Source organism: Papio anubis, chromosome 1 (genome assembly GCF_008728515.1).
Source record: "Papio anubis isolate 15944 chromosome 1, Panubis1.0, whole genome shotgun sequence".
Classification (NCBI taxonomy): Eukaryota; Metazoa; Chordata; class Mammalia; order Primates; family Cercopithecidae; genus Papio; species Papio anubis.
The window spans coordinates 37,383,018-37,404,744 of record NC_044976.1 but is presented as its reverse complement, the minus strand read 5'-3'; the positions used below and the strand labels follow the sequence as shown (position 1 = coordinate 37,404,744).

Genomic DNA, 21,727 nt, shown 5'->3' with positions numbered 1-21,727 from the left:
ACCTCAGGTTAAAAATCTCTTCTAATGGTTTGTTATTTCATGAAGAGACACAGGGAGATGGCTGCTGGCAGGCAGGAGGAATATTGCTAACTAACCCCCAGGGAAGTCCAGCACCCTTCTCTGGGAGGCCGAGACGGGCGGATCACGAGGTCAGGAGATCGAGACCATCCTGGCTAGCACGGTGAAACCCCGTCTCTACTAAAAAATACAAAAAAAAAACTAGCCGGGCGAGGTGGCGGGCGCCTGTAGTCCCAGCTACTCGGGAGGCTGAGGCAGGAGAATGGCGTAAACCCGGGAGGCGGAGCTTGCAGTGAGCTGAGATCCGGCCACTGCACTCCAGCCCGGGCGACAGAGCCACACTCCGTCTCAAAAAAAAAAAAAAAAAAAAAAAAGAAATAAGTTATCTGACTCATTTCCTTCTTATCCTACTCCAAGGATCTGTTTACATCCTACAGTGTACCTAGTAATATTGTCTAAAAACAAAACTCATGATCAGCCAGAAGAACGTAACAATTAAAGACTGCGTCAAGAAAGAAAGAAACCTTTCCTTCCTCCCTTTCAAATTATAGCTGTTGTTTTCTAACTTTTGCTTCTTGCTTCTAACATATCTTGGGTTTACTTTTTTTTTTTTTTTTTTTTTTTAAAGAAACTGGGCCTCTCTGTTACCCAGGTTGGAGTACAGTGGCTACACAGACACAATCATGGCACTATTCTATAACCTCGAACTCCTGGGCTCAAGCAATCCTCCTGCCTTAGCCTCCCAAGTAGCTAGAACTACAGGTGTGAGCTACCATGCCCAGCTCTTCTGATATATCTTTCTTTCTTCTTTTTTTGAGACAGAGTCTCGCTCTGTCGCCCAGGCTGGAGTGCAGTGGTGCCATGTCGGCTCACTGCAAGCTCCACCTCCCAGGTTCACACCATTCTCCTGCCTCAGCCTCCTGAGTAGCTGGGACTACAGGCACCCACCACCACGCCCAGCTAATGTTTTTGTATTTTTAATAGACAGGGGGTTTCACAGTGTTAGCCAGGATGGTCTCAATCTCCTGACCTCGTGATCCGCCCGCTTCGGCCTCCCAAAGTGCTGGGATTACAGGCATGTGCCACCGCGCCCGGCCCTAGCCCTGATATATCTTAAAGAGAGGTAGTATCTTCTGCTTTTTTGGTGGTGTCCTATGCAGACTAAAAGTCTCTTTTTCCATACCATCTTCAGATGAACGAGTTATAAGCACAAAGGCAGCAACTGATACTGCTAAGCCATCTCTCCTAAAACCTTCCTTGAGAGGCCTGAAACCTGAGGCAGAATATTATCAATGCTAGCCTCTCTTTTATCTTTGTGTAAATGGCTAATTTAGCCTCCAACCTCATAATCACACAGACTCTGGTAGGTGCATAATGATGACCAGGAGCACTCTTTCACAATCTTAATATAAATAGGAGCCTGAATAACCTAACCAACTTTAGTGCTTTGCAATATGAAAAGATAGTAAGACTCACCCTGACTGTAACTCTCCATCCCACCACCCCACCCCACCCCACCCCGCCTTATCAGCTTCAACCACACAACACCATTGGAGGACCCTCTACTCAAAGAAGAAAAACACCACCACAAGACTTAACTGGGCTTTGAGCAAAGATCCGGCTCTTGCCAAAATACTAGATGGAACTAGGGTACTTTTGGCAATAAGGTAAAAAACTCTGAGATCTGACCTTCTGATGTCAAGGCAAGTTCCCCTCTCTAAATATGTCAGGGGACATGTCATGCCTTCACCCCAGCCACCATGACCATGTAAGGTTCATTTCCAAGACACAGACCCTGCTAGCTATAGAACTGAGGCACAAAGTGCAGGAACCCACACACACTGCCCTGCATGTGAAAGAAGTCCATGACTAGCACAGGATGTTGTGAGCCATCTCACCCAGATAACACACACAGTATACCCAGGACATGCATAGGCTCAACCATATGCTCTGAGGGCACATGAACAACGCTGCCCACACCAGGGCTCATGAAACAGGAACTAAAAAACAGGTGATGTTTCCTATGATTTATGCTGGTCAATCATTCTGACTGCTCAGGCAGCTACACCATTTAACATCTTCCAGCAACTCAATCAAGGTTCCTGTCTCCACCTGCTCCTGTGACATCATCCTGTCATTATATGTTCTTTGAAATTCCTTTGATGAAAAATGAGTCACTTCTTCCTGCCAACACAAGCCTGAGCCTCTTCCAGACATGTCATTCTTTGGAAATCCTGTGGCGGCAGGGTGCCACCCAGAGGTTTCTGCAGCTACTCTGTCTATACCTCCCAAGAAAGAAGGTCTCAGAGCAAGATCAAACATAGCCTAGGGAAAAAGGTGAAAATGATGAAAGAAGTGAGGATCTTGGTGGAGCTGGGAATGGGGCTGGGAAACTGGCTACTCCAGTGGGACACACAGTTGAAAGGATGAAGTAAGAACGAAGGCAGGGCACAGTCACACTTAAAACTTGGAAATGCTTCAACCTCAGAGTGCTCACCTTAAAAGTTCAGTTCCTGATATAAAGTGCCATCATGTATTCTCCTGCAAAAAATGATTGCAAACCTGTTTCTCACCTTGAAGATTTGGGGCAACAGTAACTTGCCTGCTCAAAACAGTGACAGTTCTGAAGCAAAGTATTCAAGACAACTTCAAGATTCTCAGTGGCAGCAATAAGGGGCCCAATACAAACAGACAAAATACTATTCATACCTACAAATCAGCCTAATATTTTTAATAACAGCTTCACTGAGATTTGGTTAACATAAATTCACTCTTTTTAGGTATACAATTCAATGGCTGTTTAAATATCAGTATATTCACAGAGTTGTTCAACCATCAACATTATCTAACTAGAACATTTCATCACCCCCAAAAGAAACCCTATACCAATTAGCAGTCACTTCCCATTCTCCCCTCCTTGACCCCTAGCAACCACTAATCTACTTATGGTCTCTATGGTTTTGCCTATTCTGTATAAATGGAATACAAGCCTTTTGTGTCTGGCTTCTTTCACTTAGTCTAATGTTCTCAAGGTTGATCCATGTTAGCATCGATCAGTACTTCATTCCTTTTCACTGACAAATAATATTCTGTTATATGGATATGCCACAGTGTGTTTTTCCATTCATCAGTTGATAGATGTTTCAACTGTTTCTGCTTTGGGGCTATTATGAATAATGCTGCTATGAACATTTATGTACAAGTTTTCTATGAATATATGTTTTCAGTTCTTTTGGATATACACTTTGGAATTGCTGGCTCATGTGGCAACTCTATGTTTACCTTTTTGAAGAACCATCAAACTGTTTTCTAAAGCAGGTGCGCCATTTTATATTCCCACCAGCAATGTTGGAGGGTTCCAATTTCTCCACATCCTCACTCTCTTTTTCATTAAAGCCATTCTAGTGGGTATGAAGTGGTATCTCATTGTGATCTTGATTAGCATTTCCCTAATAACTAATGATGTTAAGCATCTAAGCATCTTTTCATGTGCTTATTAGCCATTTGTATATCTTCTTTGAAGAAATGGCTATATAAATCCTTTGCCCATTTTTTAATTGGGTTTTCTTTTCACTATTGAGTTCAAAGAATTCTTTATATATTTTGGATATAAGTCTCTTATTAGATATATGATTTGCAAATATTTTCTCCCATTCTGTGAGATGTCTTCATTTTCTAGGTAGTGTCCTTTGAAGCACAAAGGTTTTATATTTTGATCAAGTATAATTTCTCTATTTTTTTCTTTTCTGTGTATACTTTCAGTGTTAGCTACAAGAAAACACTACCTAATCCAAGGTCACAAAGATTTACTCCTAAGTTTTCTTCTAATAGTTTTATAATTTTAGCTCATATATAGGTCTACGATCCACTTTAAGTTTTACATGTTGTGTGAGGTCAGGCTTTAAAATCTTTTTTTTTTTTTTTTTGAGGCAGAGTCTTGCTCTGTTGCCCACGCTGGAGTGGAGTGGTGTGATCTTGGCTCACTACAACCTCTGCCTCATGGGTTTCAAGCGATTCTCCTACCTCAGCCTCCCAAGTAGCTGGGATTACAGGCACCCACCACCACACCCAGCTAATTTTTGTATTTTTAGTAGAGATGGGGCTTCACAATGTTGGCCAGGCTGGTCTCGAACTCCTGACCTTGTGTGATCCACCCACCTTTGCCTGCCAAATTGCTGGGATTACAGGCGTGAGCCACCACGCCTGGCCAAATTCATTCTTTTGCATATGGATATCCAGTTGTTCCAGTACAATTTGTTGAAAAGACAATTCTTTCTACATTGAATTGTCTTGGCACCTTTATCACAAATCAATTTACCATAAATGTAAGGGTTTATTTTTGGACTCTCAATTCTATTCCATTGATCTATATGTCTATCCCTATGCCAGTACCATCCTGTCTTAATTACTGTAGCTTTGTAGTAAGTTTTCAAATTTGGAAGTGTGAGTCCTCCAATTTTGTTCTTTTTCAAGACTGCTTTGACTATTCTGTGTCCCTTGCATTTTCACATGAATTTCAGGAGGAGCTTGCCAATTTCTGGAAGAAGAGGAGGAAGAGGAGGAGGAAGAGGAAGAGGAAGAAGAGGAAGAGGAGGAGGAGGAGAAGAAAGACGAAAGACGAAGAAGAAAAACCCTGCTGGGATTCTGATAGGGACTGCATTGAATCTGTAGATTAGTTTGGGGAGTGTTGCCATCTTAACAATATTAAGTCTTCCAATGCATGAACTTTTATAAAGTAAAAGGCAATCTGAGCCACTCTTTACTAATAATCGGAAACTAAAATACTCAAAGTTCCTTATGCTCTATCAAATATTTAGCACACTGGAGACCCCTGATTTGGAGGATCTCCCCAAAAGAAGTAATATGCTAAAAAGATACTGATTACTGGCCAGGTGCAGTGGCTCAATGCCTATAATCCCAGCACTTTGGGAGGCCAAGGCGGGTGGACTGCTTGAAGCCAGGAGTTCAAGAACAGCCTGGACAACATGGCAAAATCCCATCTCTACTAAAAATACAAAAATATTAGCTGGGCATGGCAGCACGCGCCTGTAGTCCCAGCTGCTCAGGAGGTTGTGGCACAAGAATCACTTGAACCCAGGAGGCAAAGGCTGCAGTGAACAGAGAGCGAGACCCTGTCTCAAAAAAAAATACTGATTAAAAAGTAACAGAGTGTATTTTGTACTGCAAAACAACAATTTTCAACAAGTTCCCAAAACAGCTGAATACCCTGAGACCTAAGAAAAAGAGACTTAGCCAACCATCACTAGGGCTGAGAGGAACGGCAAAGCCCCTGAGATCTGTCAGGTCCCACCGGCCTTGGCTCATTCTACCTTAGTAAAAGGAAGGATAGAATAACCATAATCCATTTCTCTATCATAAATGCATCAAATATGTAAAACAGTATCAAAAGACGAAATTATATCTTCTTTGTGTGTGTGTGTGAGGTGGAGTCTCACTTTGTTGCCCAGGCTGGAGTCTAATGGCTCAATCTCGGCTCACTGCAACCTCTGCCTCCGAGGTTCAAGCGATTCTCCTGCCTCATCCTCCCCGGTAGCTGGAATTACAGACATGAGCTACCACGCCCTGCTAATTTTTGTATTTTAGTAGAGATGGGGTTTCACCACGTTGGCCAGGCTGGTCTTGAACTCCTGACACCAAGTGATCCGCCTGCCTCAGTCTCCCAAAGTGCTGGGATTACAGATGTGAGCCACCGTGCCTGGCCTATATCTCCTTTTCTATCAACTGGCCACAACTCATCCCTAAGAAAAATAAATATTTGCATTAGTACCAGAGTAGGGAACCAGAAATTGCATTAAAAATAGGCTTGTATCTTGCAATCTGGTTGCAAGATACTTTTTACTTAAATTTGTTTTAGAGCAGCTTTGAGGAGGGTGATGGAGATTATGGGGGGTCTAAGAGTCGTCCAAGCTCCTTATTAAACTGTAATAAAAGCAAAGGATAGCATAACTTTATTTTTTATTTTATTTTATTTTTGAGACAGTCTTGCTCTGTTGCCCAAGCTGGAGTGCAGTGGTGTGATCTCAGCTCACTGTAACCTCCACCTCCTGGGTTCAAGTGATTCTCCTGCCTCAGCCTCGTGAGTAGCTGGGATTACAGGCGCGTGCCACCACGCCTGGCTAATTTTTGTATTTTTAGTAGAGACAGGGTTTCACCATGTTGGCCAGGCTGGTCTCGAACTCCTGACCTCAAGTGATCCATCTGCCTTGGCCTCCCAAAGGCTGGGATTACAGATTACTGTGTCTGGAAGCATAACTTTAAACTATAATATATAAACGATACAATGAGCACTAGGAAAAATAGGCAAAAAGCTAACCGAGGCAGTCTAAATTCTACCATCAACTCTGACCTCTTTTGATCACACATAATTGAATGCCTACTGTGTGTGTGTCAGGCAATGCTCTTTATATACATAACTCTAATCCTCTCTAATTCTTATTCTTTCAGGTAGAAATTATCACCCTCATTTTACAGATCAGGAAACTAAGACTTACAGAGATTAAGTAATTTGTCCAAGATCACACAGCTAATAAGTAGCAGAGCTGGAATTCAAACCCAAGCCTCTTCAATTGCCTATCTAGTGCTTTTTCCACCAGTTCAATGGCATTCCAGCATCCTGACTCTCCCATTTGTGCTTCATCCCAAAGACTTCCAGAAACAGAAGATGCAGGAGGGCAGCTAAGGCCCACCCCAACTCTGTTCTGAGTGGAGCTGGTTTTCCTAGAGCAACACGGGGTTGGGGGAAAGAAAGGATGGAGTGGAATACGAGCAAAGACAAAGACGGACATGAGAAAATAAGTGTGTGGGGGAGTTCACCTTGCAGCTAAAAATGAAATTGAATAAGGGCAGGCAACCCTGGCTAAGATAAGATGACTTCAGTCAAAACTGCAAACAAACCCTTTTCCTGATGACATCCATTTCTCCCCTGTAAACAGAAGTTAAAATATCACTTAATCACTGTTTAATCATTCTCCGTAAGTTCACTGCAGTTTAACTCCTTATGTCCTGACTGCCTCCAGCATGCTCCTAGACAATTCAGGAAGGGAACTAAAGAGACCATCAAGAGGTGGCTAAGGCTGACAATAAAGCAGAAGGAAACTTTCAATACTCATTAAGTCTCCAAAACCACTTTACCGTTAGAAACTTTTTATATTATGATCACAAGCCACCTGATCCCTTGGCTTTCCAATCTGATACCTGATTCATGCCATGGCCGTGCCTCATGAAGGAATTCCAGGAGTGAAACACCAGACCAGAATTTCACTCCTGAGGGTCAGGACTTTAGGACTGCTGGAATGTGCCCAGTAAAGACGTGGGGGTGTCTAGGCAGCTGAAAGCCTCCTCACGGGAATTAAGGACAACTGCTGAACCCTGGGTTATGGATTTAAAAATAAACCTCAGTGACCCGCATGCCTTAAGAATCATTTGGGAAAGAATGTTCCTGAATCCAGCAACTATGTGCCCACTGGGGTGAACTACAGAGAGGGAAAAAGAGAAAAAATGCTTTTACTACCCCTTTCAAGGAGTATGATAGGACAAAAAGACAAAGGAAATCCAAAATTGGCTTCCCCAAGAGCGAAGACTTACAAACTACCTGTATTTCTATATTTCTTACATTTTAAGGTTTCAGGAACGGTGTTAGTACATGTGCACCGTCTGTGAGGTACTAAGATTATGTTCGGTATATAAAAGAATGCAAACCACCATGGCACCTGTATACCTATGTAACAAACCTGCAAGTTCTGCACATGTATCCAAGAACTTAAAGTAAAATTTAACTAAAAAAAAAAAAAAAAAAGAATGTTGAAAAAGAAAATTACAATGTAACTGTAAGGTAGCACACTGGCTAACCTTTATGGGCTTACTGAGGACACAAATATAACCTCATACTCCTCTCCTGGAATTTGTAAGGAGAAGACAATGGGTAATAAAGATTTCCCTGACAGCCTAGATTCTGTGGAAATCACCCTCTCGGTGATCCCATTTCTCAACTTGATTGAAATAACTACCACCCAGATTCTTGGAAATTGCCATTTTACTTATTCAATGGGGAGCTTTATTGCCGTGGCAGTGCAGCTTTCATAGCTACAGGATTTCAGCATTATGCTCACCCAAATGATTCTTAAAATATAAGAGTCACTGAGAAAGGCCTAAGGGCACTTCAGAAAGCAATGGCTTTCCCATTCACCACAGCTTCTGGTATAGATGGCAAACGAAATAGTGCCTGGAGCAAAACTGAGATGTTTCCCAGTTACCTCTTGGAGCTGACTCTCTGAAAGATGGTTATATTATCAATGCCAAGCAATTAGGTATGAAGATTACAGTTCTACCTTCCTCTATGAACACAAATATGCCTGCCCCCACCATCATCCTTCTCTCCATTCACAATAACATTTATGAATGATATGTGGAGTGGCTCCTGGACCCCTCTCTGATGTTCCCTTTTTGCACAGCAAAATGATGACAGCCAGGGACTGATGATGCAGTTATTTGCACATTAGGCATCAATCTGGAAAACTCCTATAGAAACACTAGTTAGACTGGGCACGGTGGCTCACGCCTGTAATGCCAGCACTTTGGGAGGCTGAGGCGGGCGGATCACCTGAGGTCAGGAGTTTGAAACCAGCCTGACCAACATGGACAAACCCCGTGTCTACTAAAAATACAAAATTAGCTGGGCGTGGTGGCACATGCCTGTAATCCCAGCTACTCAGGAGGCTGAGGCAGGAGAATTGCTTGAACCTGGGAGGCGGGGGTTGTGGTGAACCGAGATTGCGCCTCCAGTCTGGGCAACAAGAGCGAAACTATGTCTCAAAAACAAATAAATAAAAATCTCCCTTTTCTCAAATGTCTAGTCTGATGACAGCGATTCCCAGTCCTTAGGCCCCAACATAGCTCTAAGGTCTCTAGACTATCTCAAGAGATGCTACGTAATTCTCAAATATACCTTTGAAACCTAACTAATTTTAACCCTCTTAAAGTTTATATTACTTAGCATTTTTGTTAAAGGAAGGAACTGTAATAAAATTAAACAAAAGAAAAGAAGTTACAATTCAAGGATCTTACTAAAGATTACTCCTAGCCAAGGCTTCAACAGCAAGCAACGTGATTTGGAGGAAAGGCATTGAAGTGCACATCAGAACCCTAGGTCATGGTTTAAGCTTGTCAATAACTAGCTATATTACTTGGGCCAAGTAGCCTTTGTCTTCTCCAGGTGGGCTTAGTTCCTCATCTATCTTTTCATGACACTATGAATTTGGGATTGATCTAAAAACCTATTAAACATCTAGAGATAGAACCAGTGATGCTTAGTAAGTATAACAAGAATTCATATTTAACTCCTCAAGCATAAACAGAAATTTTCTACAGAAAAATGACCAAAATAGGGGGAAAAAGAAGGAAAGAAAGAGCCTCATATGCAAGGTATAAGAATCAAAAGTTAGAGGACCTAAGAGGAGGAGAGTGGAAGCTATGATTACAGAATTTAAATGAAGAGGACTATTAGAAGTCTTCCCTTCCTACTCTCAATTCTCCTTTAAAGAATTCTGAACAACGAAAATAATTAAGAAATGGGACAAGCAAACACACAAATAAGCATTCTGGGTAAGAGAAGAATTGCTGTGTGCTATAAAATGGATTTAGAAGAAGAAAATGAGGATTTTTTTTTTTTTTTTTTTTGAGACAGAGTCTCACTCTGCTACTCAGACTGGAGTACAGAGGTGTGATCTCGGCTCACTGCAATTTCTGTCTCCCGGGTTCAAGTGATTCTCCTGCATCAGCCTCCCGAGAAGCTGGGATTACAGGTGCCTGACACCACACCCGGCCTTTTTTTTTTTTTTTTTTAGAAGGAGTCTCGCTTTGTCACCCAGGCTGGAGTGCAGTGGCGCGATCTCAGCTCACTGCAAGTTCTGCCTCCCGGGTTCACGCCATTCTCCTGCCTCAGCCTCCGGAGTAGCTGAGACTACGGGCGCCCGCCATCACACCCGGCTATTTTTATTTTTATTTTTATTTTGTATTTTTAGTAGAGACTGGGTTTCACTGTGTTTGCCAGAACGGTCTTGATCTCCTGACCTCGTGATCCACCCTCCTTGGCCTCCCAAAGTGCTGGGATTACAGGCGTGAGCCACCACGCCTGGCCACACCCAGCTAATTTTTGTATTTTTAGTAGAGACAGGGTTTCACCATGTTGGCCAGGCTGGTCTCAAACTCCTGGCCTCAAGCGATCCGCCTGCCTCAGCCTCCCAAAGTGCTGGAATTATAGGCATGAGCCACTGTCCCCCCACAGTGAGGATTTTTAAAAGGGAGAAATTAGAAAAACAGAAAGCAGAAAAGAAGGATAAAATACAATCACAACACACTTGCATTTATGCAGACTTGACTAGGAAGAGAAAAATAATTTAAATAGTTCAAAAGTTTGCTCACAATTCCACTCAATGAGATTTTACACCAAAGGGAAGTTATTTACCAGGGTGAACATGAGAAGAGAGGACTTGAATCTGAGACTTGAGCATGTCTCAGTCCAGTGTGCCTCTTCACACTGTGAGCATTCCGAATGCTGAATATGATTCTGGTTTTTGAGAGTACTTATTTTTTCATATAAAATTTCTCCTAATTACAGGCCAACTATTTCATATGGTATTCCAACTCTGTCGTGGCATATACACAAAACCATGTTTATATACTTTGATTTCTGGGTCATTTGAGATATTTTTCCATGATAATTTTGATTATTTGGTATCTTCACTGTATGTGTAAACTTTACAACCTAACCCCCTGCAGGAATTAAGATGAGATTTTACTTTGCAAGAGAAGGATGGAGTGAGGTAGGGGAGGGAGAAGGCAGCCAAGAAAGTCCTTCCTAAAAACTAAAGACAATACAGAAAAGGGCAAGAAAGACACAAAAATCTAAAATTCTGTGCCACTTCCTTAGCCACTCCCAGCAATTTGGGGAAGGAGGTGGCAGTTTATAAAACAAACAGCCCAGAGGCTTAAGGCAGGTCATTCTGTACATCTCTTACTATGGCCAGGGAAATGCAGTGGCCAGGCACTTGCCCAGAGCCTCCACTAGTGACATTCTCCAGACCTGGTAGTAGAGTCACTGGGACCAGCCCCAGCCCTGAGGGTTTCCCCTTTTCCTACTAAGATGTTTGTTGCTTCTTTTACTACTGTAAATTTGGAGGACCAGGAGCCCCTTCTCCATACCTTGGTTCAAGCTTTCCTAGGGCACAAGAAACATCACTACTCTCAGACAAAGACTAAAAGTAGACAACCCAACCCCCGCCCTTGCTTTTGGCAAAGAGTAAGTTCTTCATGATGAAACCGATTCCCTTGTTGACATTCAATTAAGACGACACTGGGCCTCTAAGATGAGTCCACACAGAGAATAAATCTTTCCCTTTACCTCTGACTGATAAAAAGTTCATGCCTAATGGGAATGTCTGCTTCCTTTTCATTCTATAAAGAAAAAGCCCTGACTCTGCTAACCCTAGAAAGCCACATTTGGAATTACTAATCAGAAAAATAAAGCTACACTCAGCATTTGCCATAGGCAATAGTAGTAATATTTACTGGGATGAGCTCTTACTATGTGCCAGGCACTGTTCTAAGTATTTTTCACATATTAACTCATTCAATTCTCATTATAACCCTATGAAAATATAATCTCCAGTTTATAGTTGCAAAATCTCAATTTTTGTAATCTCCATTTTATAGTTGCAAAACTCTAGCCTACAGAGAAAAGTTAGGTAACATGCCCCAAATCATACTAAGTGATAGAGTGTGATTCAAGGTCAGATCAGTACAGCAGGTCCTTTGGGAACTACTATTTTGGGTAGATTTCATAAAAGTAGGAAGAAAGAAAGGCTAATAGAAGCAATGACCAAAATTTGGATAGATTTTGTTGCTGTGGTTCATCTCTGCACAAATGTGTGGTAAAGCACGATTAAGTCTCTCTTAGTTCTATTTAGCTATCATTCCTTCCCTTACACCCCTTAAATATACAGCACCTTCAGAGGCTCTGAAGTCTTCCCACAGCAGCTTAAGAAAAAAAAAAAAGAGAGCGAGAGAAGGCAGCCTTAATCAAAAGCCCTTTTCTTCTGGCAAACAAAAGGCCTTGGTATTTCCACAGACAGACTAGTTATTCTTAACCCTAACCAAAGATTCTTTGGCAGAGAAAGAAATATGAAAATGTTAGGCTTATGGGAATGGCCTGTGCTTTGGGCTTTTGTATCCCACTCAGTAAAGCCAGCCTACTGAAAAACAAACACAGCCGCCCCTCAGTAACTCTGGGCCTTCAGTTAACATCAGGGTTTGGGTCTAGAGAGAGAAATAACAGAGTCTCTACTCCTGATTGTCTAACCCTCTTCCCTCCCGGCCCAGAGGGGACTATTCAACAGTTTTTCAAATACACTAGGAAAATACATCTGAAGATACAGACACAGAACAATCAAATTCTGACAGTGAAGGAAATGCAACAAGTGGTAGGTGGAAGAGGACAGAGATCAGGCCTAATCCCTGAACTCTCTCACTAGCCTCTCTGCTTCTTACTCCAATTCTACAGGTTTGGCATTTTCCTAAGTGAATGTTTAAGATCTAGCAATTGTTTCCAGTGTTTTCCTTTTTTTTTTTTTTGAGATGGAGTCGAGGCTCTGTTGCCAGGCTGGAGTTCAGTGGCGCAATCTCAGCTCACTGCAACCTCTGCCTCCTGGGTTCAAGCGATTTCCCTCCCAAATAGCTGGGACTATAGGCATGAGCCACCACACCCAGCTAATTTTTTGCATTTTTGTAGAGACTTCACCATGTTGGCCAGGATGGTCTCACCTCCTGACCTTGTGATCCGCCCGCTTCAGCCTCCCAAAGTGCTGGGATTATAGGCAGAGCCACTGCGCCCGGCCTCCAGTGCTTTTTCTACTCCACACTGGGTTTTGTAAGCAGAGTGTGTGGCCCTGAATGGCCCTAAGTGGTCTTTATTTTCCTAGCAAAGTAGAGAGAAATTAAGACTATTCTGTTAAATGGGTCAGTAAGAACAAAAATGGGAGGAGGGCTGTCTGCCAGAAAGCAAGAAGGCCCCAGAAGCACTAATCACAAGTATATCTGGGCTAACTCAGAATCTGTGACATTCCAACTTCACCCCTTGCATGAACACAGTAATGTTACTATAATAAAGTCCCTGAAGCTTTTATACTCACTCAGTAAGCACCTTCTCCTTGCTGCCTTGCCCAGGATATAGTGAACAAAACTAAGAGAGCACAGGCCTGATGGCTCATCTCCTAGCAGCCAGGACTCTATTAGAGTGGTGAACAAGAATAGCCACGCATGAAAAGTGGCAGCCTGGCCTGGAAATCCCCAGAGTGAGCAGACAAATTAATGTGTGATTAGTATCTATAATGGTACCAAATCTTGAGGCATTAAACCATGAGGTAATAAGGCCCCACATGGCTCTGGCCTCTGGATCCTCTCTGATTACTCTGGAAGTAGGTCCTAGTCTCGTTCCCAGGCAGCTATGAAAGGCCCAGGGAGTGAAAGGCACTGTTTAGCCAAGTTCAACCCATGAGCAAGTTTCAAATGTCTGGCATATAGTAGGCTCTCAAATAATTGTTGAATGAGTAAATAAATAAAACATTTAATCTTCAACTGCTATAATCAATTATTTCCTATAGCCAAAGGGATAGACGGAGTATCAGAGAATTCTAGGCAGTGGGGAAAAAAACTTTTCCCTGCCACTTCCTGAAGATCATGGTCTTATTTTGCAAAGAATAACACTCCCTTCTATATAAAATTCATTACTTGACTGTCCTCCCACAGAGCTGGATAACAGTCCACACTACCCTAAATCAAGCACAATGGCTCTTCTGCAGCTGATGTGCAACATTCAGAGTCCCCTGAAAGATGGCAGAGCACACTCAGGGAGGTGTCCACTGTAGCATTTCAAAAAATAATAGCAACTTGAAACAATCCAAATATTCAACAATAAAGGAATGGCTAAATGAAGCCATTATCAACAAGATAACTTAAAATTATAATGTCTGTAAGGAAACACTTAAAAAATCCTTACAGTGTTACATGGAAAAGGCATGTAACTATGTGCATATGCTAAGTGAAAGAAGCCAGAGACAAAAGGCCACATGACTAAATTTATATAAAATATCCAGAATGAGCAAATCCAGGGCAGGCAAGTCACAAAGCTGATTAGTGGTTGCCAGGGGTTGGAGAGAAGGGGAATGACTGCTTAATGGATTTCCATTTGGGATCATGAAAAAGTTCTGGAATTCAATAGTCATGCTGCTTGTACAATATTGTGAATGTACTTAATGTCAGTGAACTGTACACTTTAAAGTACTTACAATGATCAATTTTTTGTCATGTGTATTTTACCACAATAAAATAAATTGGATTGGGAGAAAAATACACACACACACACACAAACAGAAAGATTACAATTATGTAAAAGTAAATATGGACCAGAAAGGAACACAAGACAAGTCCCAACGTCTGTTAAATTAAAATGGGACTTCATTGCTGTTGGACAACAAATAAAATCATGAAAGGAAGATAAAAAAGTCAGAAGCTTAGAGCCAGCCCTACAGTCACAATCACAAGCCCGCAAACAAGTGCCTACCAAGTGGGGGACAAGTTACATAGCTCACCAGGCGCCAGAACAGCAGGTGTGTGTGCTATGGCGTGAGGGAAAGAGGTCTCAGGCCTTCCTCAGCCCAGTCCTCTAATCCCCCTTAAAAACATTCCCTAGGGCAAAGAAACCATCTGTTTCAACAAAGCCTAGAGCCCTAGAAGCATTTTAACTCCTTCACTGCTGTCTTCCCACTGAAGGGCTTCATCCAATATTAAGTGCTTTTCTTTTCAAAAATGCCTCTAAATGATAGAATATAAGCTCTACAAGGGAAAGGACTTTGCTTTATTTACTGGTATATCCCTAATACCTGGGAATACATTTATATCAGTGGATATTCAATAAATTACTTGCTGAATGAATCCATTAAACACCTTTTTCCTATAACAGTCATTTCATTGGTATCTTATTTTCTAAATTCTCCCTCTTCTTATCATTTGTCCTCAGAGTCCTGCCTGGCTTCCACAAATTCAGCTGACCAACAAATATTTGTCTAGTGTCTGCTTCTGTACAGTATAACCTGTCTCGTTACTGTGTTATTTATTGCTGGGATCCCAGTGCAGAACACAGCACACATGGTAGGTGCTCATATACATTTGTTGAATGAAAGAGTGATTGGCTTTGGCCACCACATTTTGTAAGTGCTCTGTAAGGAGCATTTAAACTTGGGTAGGCATGAGTGAGGCACCGTGGGAATAATAACAGAAATGTCTATAAAACAGTTCTCTCAAAAAAGCTTACAATTTCAATAGATAGATAAAACTAGCTTGGGAAAGTGATACATCAACTTGGACTACAATAATCAGAGAAGTCTTCATCAGAAGAAAGACTTCAGGTGAAACTTGAAGGAATAGATAGATTTCAGTTAAGTATAAAGAACAAGGGCATTCCAGGTAAGAAAACTAAAGGGCAAGGAAAGGCCGGGCGCGGTGGCTCACGCCTGTAATCTCTCATGCCTGTGGGAGGCAGAGGTGGGTGGATCACGAGGTCAGGAGATTGAGCCAATCCTGTCTAATACAGTGAAACCCTGTCTCTACTAAAAAATAAAAAATAAAAAAATTAGCTGGGCATGGTGGCGGGTGCCTGTAGTCCCAGCTACTCGGGAGGCTGAGGCAGGAGAATGGCGTGAACCCAGGAGGCGGAGCTTGCAGTGAGCCAAGATCATGCCACTGCACTCCAGCCTGGGCAACAGAGTGAGACTCCAGTCAAAAAAGAAAGAAAAGAAACAAAAGAAAAGAAAGGAAAAGAAAAGGAGAGAGAATGAATGAGAGAGGATAAGACACAATGAGGAACAGGGTTTGTGTGGAGCTGAAGGTGTGTTCTAGGAAATTACATGAGATAAGCCTGGTTAAGTAGGAAGGGGATGAAAGCATAAAATGTTTTTTTGTTTTTGTTTTTGTCTTTTTTTTAAGACAGGGTCTTGCTCTGTCCCCAAGCTACAGTGCAGTGACAGGGTCATGGCTCACTGCAGCCTGAACCTTCTGGGCTCAAGCAATCCTCCCACCTCATCCTCCTGAGTAGCTGGGACTACAGGTACACACCATCAGGTCTGGCTACTCAAAAAAAAAAAATTTTTTTTTTCTTGTAGAGACACAGTCTCCATATGTTGCCTAGCCTGGTCTCAGACTCCTGAGCTCAAGTAATCCTTCTGTCTCAGCCTCCGAAAGTGCTGGGATTACAGGCATGAGCCACCACGTCCAGCTCATAAAAGGTCTTTTTAACAAATTTGGACTTTCAGTAATAGGAAATACTAGGCAAGTAACTGCTACTTCAGTGTTAACTGAAGAGAGAAACAGGACACAGAAAACAAAATATCAGGCAGTTGCTGTAATTCAGGCACAAGGTGATGAGTGACTGGACTAGAATCATGGCATAGAGAATGGGGAGAAAAAGACAAATTTAAGAGAAATTCTGAAGAACAAAAGAACTCAATGACATTGAAAATGGGGGTTGATGAAGACAAAAGAGTTACAGACGTCTGCAAGGTTTCTAATCTCAGAGACTGGAAGAATGTGAGCTCAACTGTCAAAAAATATGGACTTGGATAGAAAAGCCAAATTTAAGCTTGGTTTGAAAATACTGAGTTTGGGCTGGGCACAGTGGCTCATAGCTGTAATCCCGGCACTTTACGAGGCCAAGGGGATGGATCGCTTGAGCCTGGGAGTTTGAGACCAGCCTGGACAACATACGGAGACCCCCATCTCTACAATCAACCAATCAATCAAGCAATAAGAAAATTTACTTATACTACTCTGTTTAATCCTCATAATTTTATATGGAAGATATTATTATCCCCATTTTACAGATGAAAAAACTGAGGCTCAGAAAAAGTGAGTAACTTGCCCCAGGTCACTCAGCTGATAAACGTAGAAACATAGATTTGAGCCGGGCACGGTGGCTCACGCCTGTAATCCCAGCTCTCAGGGAGGCAGAGGCAAGAGGATAGTTTGAGCCCAGGAGTTCAAGACCTACCTGGGCAATATAGCGAGACCCCGTTCTCCACACACACACACACAAAAACAACAACATAGATTTGAACCCAGCCCTGCCTGGATCCAAAGGCCATGTTCTTCCCACTTCACTACACTTCCTTACCCCTTAGAAAACTGCCAGTTAAGAGTCAGAAGAAGGAAAAGACCCAACAAAGCAGACAAACAGCAATCAGATAGGTAAAGGAAAACCATGAAATTACTCTCATTGAAGTTAAAAGAAGAGAATATTTTAAACAGGCAGGGATGTAATCAGTTGTGTCCAATGCCAGCACTCCAACACAGAATGAATGAAGTTGGCACTTCAAATCTATCTGTAAAAAGTTTTGTAAAGATGGAGCCCCAGACCAGGGAGAGTAGACCAGAGATCTCAGAGGAAACAGAGGCCCTGTCCAGAGCTAAATGGGCTTCTCTCCTCTTATCACTGATAGACACCTGGGGCCACTACTCTTCAGACACTACACAGGCTTCATGCTGAAATGCATTACCTAACCAGTCCCGGGAAATACCAACCCAAACACAAAGCATTGCACAACATAAGGGTCAAGTTGAACTTGAGCTGTGGGGGTAAAGTGGATCTCCACTTCCAGCTAGCATTCAACATAAAATATTTCTAAAAACCAAATTCTCTCTCTCTCTTCTTCTTTTTTTTTTTTTTATTTTTTCAGACGGAGTTTTGCTCTTGTTGCCCAGGTTGGAGTGCAACGGCACGATCTCAGCTCACAGCAACCTCCCCCCCTCCCGGCTTCAAGCGATTCTCCTGCCTCAGCCTCCTGAGTAGCTGGGATTACAGGCATGCGCCACCACACCAGGCTAATTTTGTATTTTTAGTAGAGACAGGGTTTCTTCTTGTTGGTCAGGCTGGTCTCAAACTCCTGACCTCAGGTGATCCGCCCGCCTCGGCCTCCCAAAGTGCTGGGATTACAGCCATGAGCCACTGCATCCAGCCCAAATTCTCTTTTAGAAAGATTACACAACCCTGGCCGGGCACGGTGGCTCACGCCTGTAATCCCAGCACTTTGGGAGGCCAAGGCGGGTGGATCATCCAAGGTCGGGAGTTCAAGACCAGCCTGGCCAACATGGCAAGAGCCTGTCTCTATTAAAAATACAAAAATTAGCTGGATTAGCTGGGCCTGGTGGCAGGCACCTGTAATCCCAGCTACTCGGGAGGCTGAGGCAGGAGAATCGCTTGAGCCCGGGAGGCGGAGGTTGCAGTGAGCCACAATTGTGCCACTGCACACCAGCCTGGGCAACAAGAGGGAAACTGTCAAAAAAAAAAAGAAGAAAAAAGAAAGATTTAACATCCCTGCTCTTTACTTCTCTCACCTCTTTGCATCCTAAACAAACTAAAATCAGGTACATACTTACTGACTTAGCTATATCCTCACTTCCCTGTAAATGATCCCTATAAATGATCTTTCACACTGCTGCCAGTTATCTCTCCCCACCCTACCTCTCAAAAAATACCCACCCTAGTTGTTTATGTCATTCCTCTGCCTTAAAAGTATCTAATGCTGGCTGGGCACAGTGGCTCATGCCTGTAATCCCAGCACTTTGGGAGGCCAAAGCAGGTGGATCACCTGAGGTCAGGAGTTCGAGACCAGCCTGGGCAACATGGTAAAACCCCGTCTCTACTAAAAATACAAAAAAATCAGCCAGCTGTGGTGGCGGGCAAATCCCAGCTACTTGGGAGGCTGAGGCAGGAGAATTGCTTGAATCCGGGAGGCGGAAGTTGCAGTGAGCTGAGATCACGCCATTGCACTCCAGTCTGGCCAGTAAGAGCGAAATTCCGTCTCGAATGAATGAATGAATGAATGAATGAATGAATATCTCGTGCTGGTAGGGCATGGTGGCTCACACCTGTAATCCTAGCACTTTGGGAGGCCAAGGTTGGCAGATCACCTGAGGTCAGGAGTTCAAGATCAGCCTGGGCAACATGGTGAAACCCCGTCTCTGCTAAAAATACAAAAATCGGCCCAGCATGGTGGCACACACCTGTAATCCCAGCTACTCAGGAGGCTGATGCAGGAGAATCACTGAACCTGGGAGGCAGAGGTTGCAGTGAGCAGAGATCATGCCATTGCATCCCAGCCTAGGTGGCAGAGCAAGACTCCATCTCAAAAAAAAAAAAAAAAAAAAAAAAAAAAAAAAATCTAATGCCCTCTACAGTCTCCCCACTAGACTATATAGGACTGATAATCCCTCAAAGACAGGGACTATCAATAATCTTTGTATCCTGTCAGAAAGTTCTCAATGAAAGGAAGGAGATGGAGACTTCCAGTAAATGCAACAGGAAACATGGAACATGATCAAGGAGTGAGGCAATTAAGTTGGTAACAAATTGTAGAAAGTGATCTTCCAAATCAAAGGATTTCAAACCAAGAAGTCTAAAAAGTTCCTGCCATTCCAAAATGAGCAAGAGATGCTATTTAACTGGTATTTATTGAAAGTACCATCCCCACAGTTGATACAATGAATAATTGACATAAAAGTAGTATTATCAGCCTGAGGTTTCTCCAACAACCAAAAGAAACAGCAGGAGCATAGTGAGGATGAGGGCCTTAACCTTTCAATATTAATGCCTACTTGATAAGAAAACAAAAGCAAGGATGAGGGGAAAATGATACTGTGTATTTGTTAGCTATACAGGCTCACTCTTTGAGAAACAGGGATAGTATAACAACCATCTCCAGTTGTAACAAAAAAATAGACTGACCCCACACACTGCAAAACAGCAGCAACTGAAAACAACCCCAAAGTGAGTTTGTGCTGATGACCCTCTCTAGCCCAGTGACATGCAGTAAGCCTAAAAAGTACACAATTAAGGAGAGAAAAAACTTTAACAGAACAAAACTATCAACTAGCCAAATAAGCACATGGTCTACTAGGTGCCTAGTGCTGTAAAAGGTGTTGACAGGCCTCACCCCAGAAGCATGCAGACTTCCAGATTCCCTGCAGTGGAGAGAATCGCCCTTTTATTATGACAGCTTTGCTTAAGGGCTCTGGGAATGGGAGAGGCAGACAGTTCTCACTATGAAGGACACAAGCCTGTCAGTGACTCAAGCCATTTTCCACTATCCTAACTGCAGCAGAGACTTTCTCATTGGCAACCTACACATCAAGTCCTACACATGTGCCTTCTCTCAGTCCTCCAGCTAATCTCCAAACATCCCCAGTCTATCATCAGCTAGAAAACCTCACGTTGTCTGCTCCAGGATGTCAACTCCAAGTCAGAAACAAGGATGTACTCTCATCAAGTCTATAATTCTACTCTATGGCTATCAGTCCCACATAACAGAAGCTGATTTGCACTTGGCTGCAATACACTGATTTAAAACACAGCACCAGTTCTGGTTCTTCCAGAGGCAGAAATCTACCAAAGCAGGGGCGCTGACACAGTAAAATTTGTCAACCTATTTTATCAAATTAAGCTGGCCCAATTTATTACCTAGGTGCTAGCTCAGTAACAGCAGGAAAACAAAGAAAACCTCAATCTGGTACCAATCTAGGGTTCCAATGTGGGATTTCTGTACAATATTGATGGTCATTTTTGCTACTGCAGTTTCCCAGTCAACATTAATGGGTCTCTTACCACCACAAGAGAAAAGGGTACTAGGGTTGGAAGGATCAATGAAGCTATTTAAATGCCTAGAGTTGCTGTGAGAAAAGCTTCAGAGTAAAGCAGTGCAGTGATACGATGATGACATGATGGGAGCTGCTGACTAAGTGAGAGGGCCACTTGGCACCTGTTCCACCATGAAATTAACTGGATAATAAAACATCTGAGCCACACAGCCACTAAGCCTGAAGACAGGGCTATCCCTAGAGGACAAGAGGCCAAGAGCTATCAGAGAGGTATTCAGTGTTATAGGTATCCTCTTCTTACCCTCAGTAGCTTTTAAAAGTGAAATAAGCCGGGCGCGGTGGCTCAAGCCTGTAATCCCAGCACTTTGGGAGGCCGAGACGGGCGGATCACAAGGTCAGGAGATCGAGACCATCCTGGCTAACATGGTGAAATCCCGTCTCTACTAAAAATACAAAAAAAAAACTAGCCGGGCGAGGTGGCGGGCGCCTGTAGTCCCAGCTACTCGGGAGGCTGAGGCAGGAGAATGGCATAAACCCGGGAGGCGGAGCTTGCAGTGAGCTGAGATCCGGCCACTGCACTCCAGCCTGGGCGACAGAGCGAGACTCCGTCTCAAAAAAAAAAAAAAAAAAAAAAAGTGAAATAAAATTAAAAGCCAACATCCCGAGCTTTGAATATATGTATTAACACCCAGTAATTCCACTTGTGGAAATCCATCCTTTAAAAAAATCAGAAATGCACAAAAAAATTTATTTACAAGGATGGTCATTATCATAGCAGTGAAAAATTAGAAGAAATGTACATGCCCCACTACTGGAGTATGTTAAATAAATGAACGTGCCGGGCGCGGTGGCTCAAGCCTGTAATCCCAGCACTTTGGGAGGCCGAGGCGGGTGGATCACGAGGTCAGGAGATCGAGACCATCCTGGCTAACACGGTGAAACCCCCTCTCTACTAAAAATACAAAAAACTAGCCGGGTGTGGTGGCGGGCG

General features: G+C 42.9%; 1 protein-coding gene across 11 annotated transcripts in view; it reads right to left on the bottom strand.

Moving 5' to 3' along the window:
• MACF1 (microtubule actin crosslinking factor 1) overlaps window positions 1-21,727 on the bottom strand; it is a 409,997-nt gene that overhangs the window by 302,634 nt on the left and 85,636 nt on the right. The window lies entirely within an intron of this gene.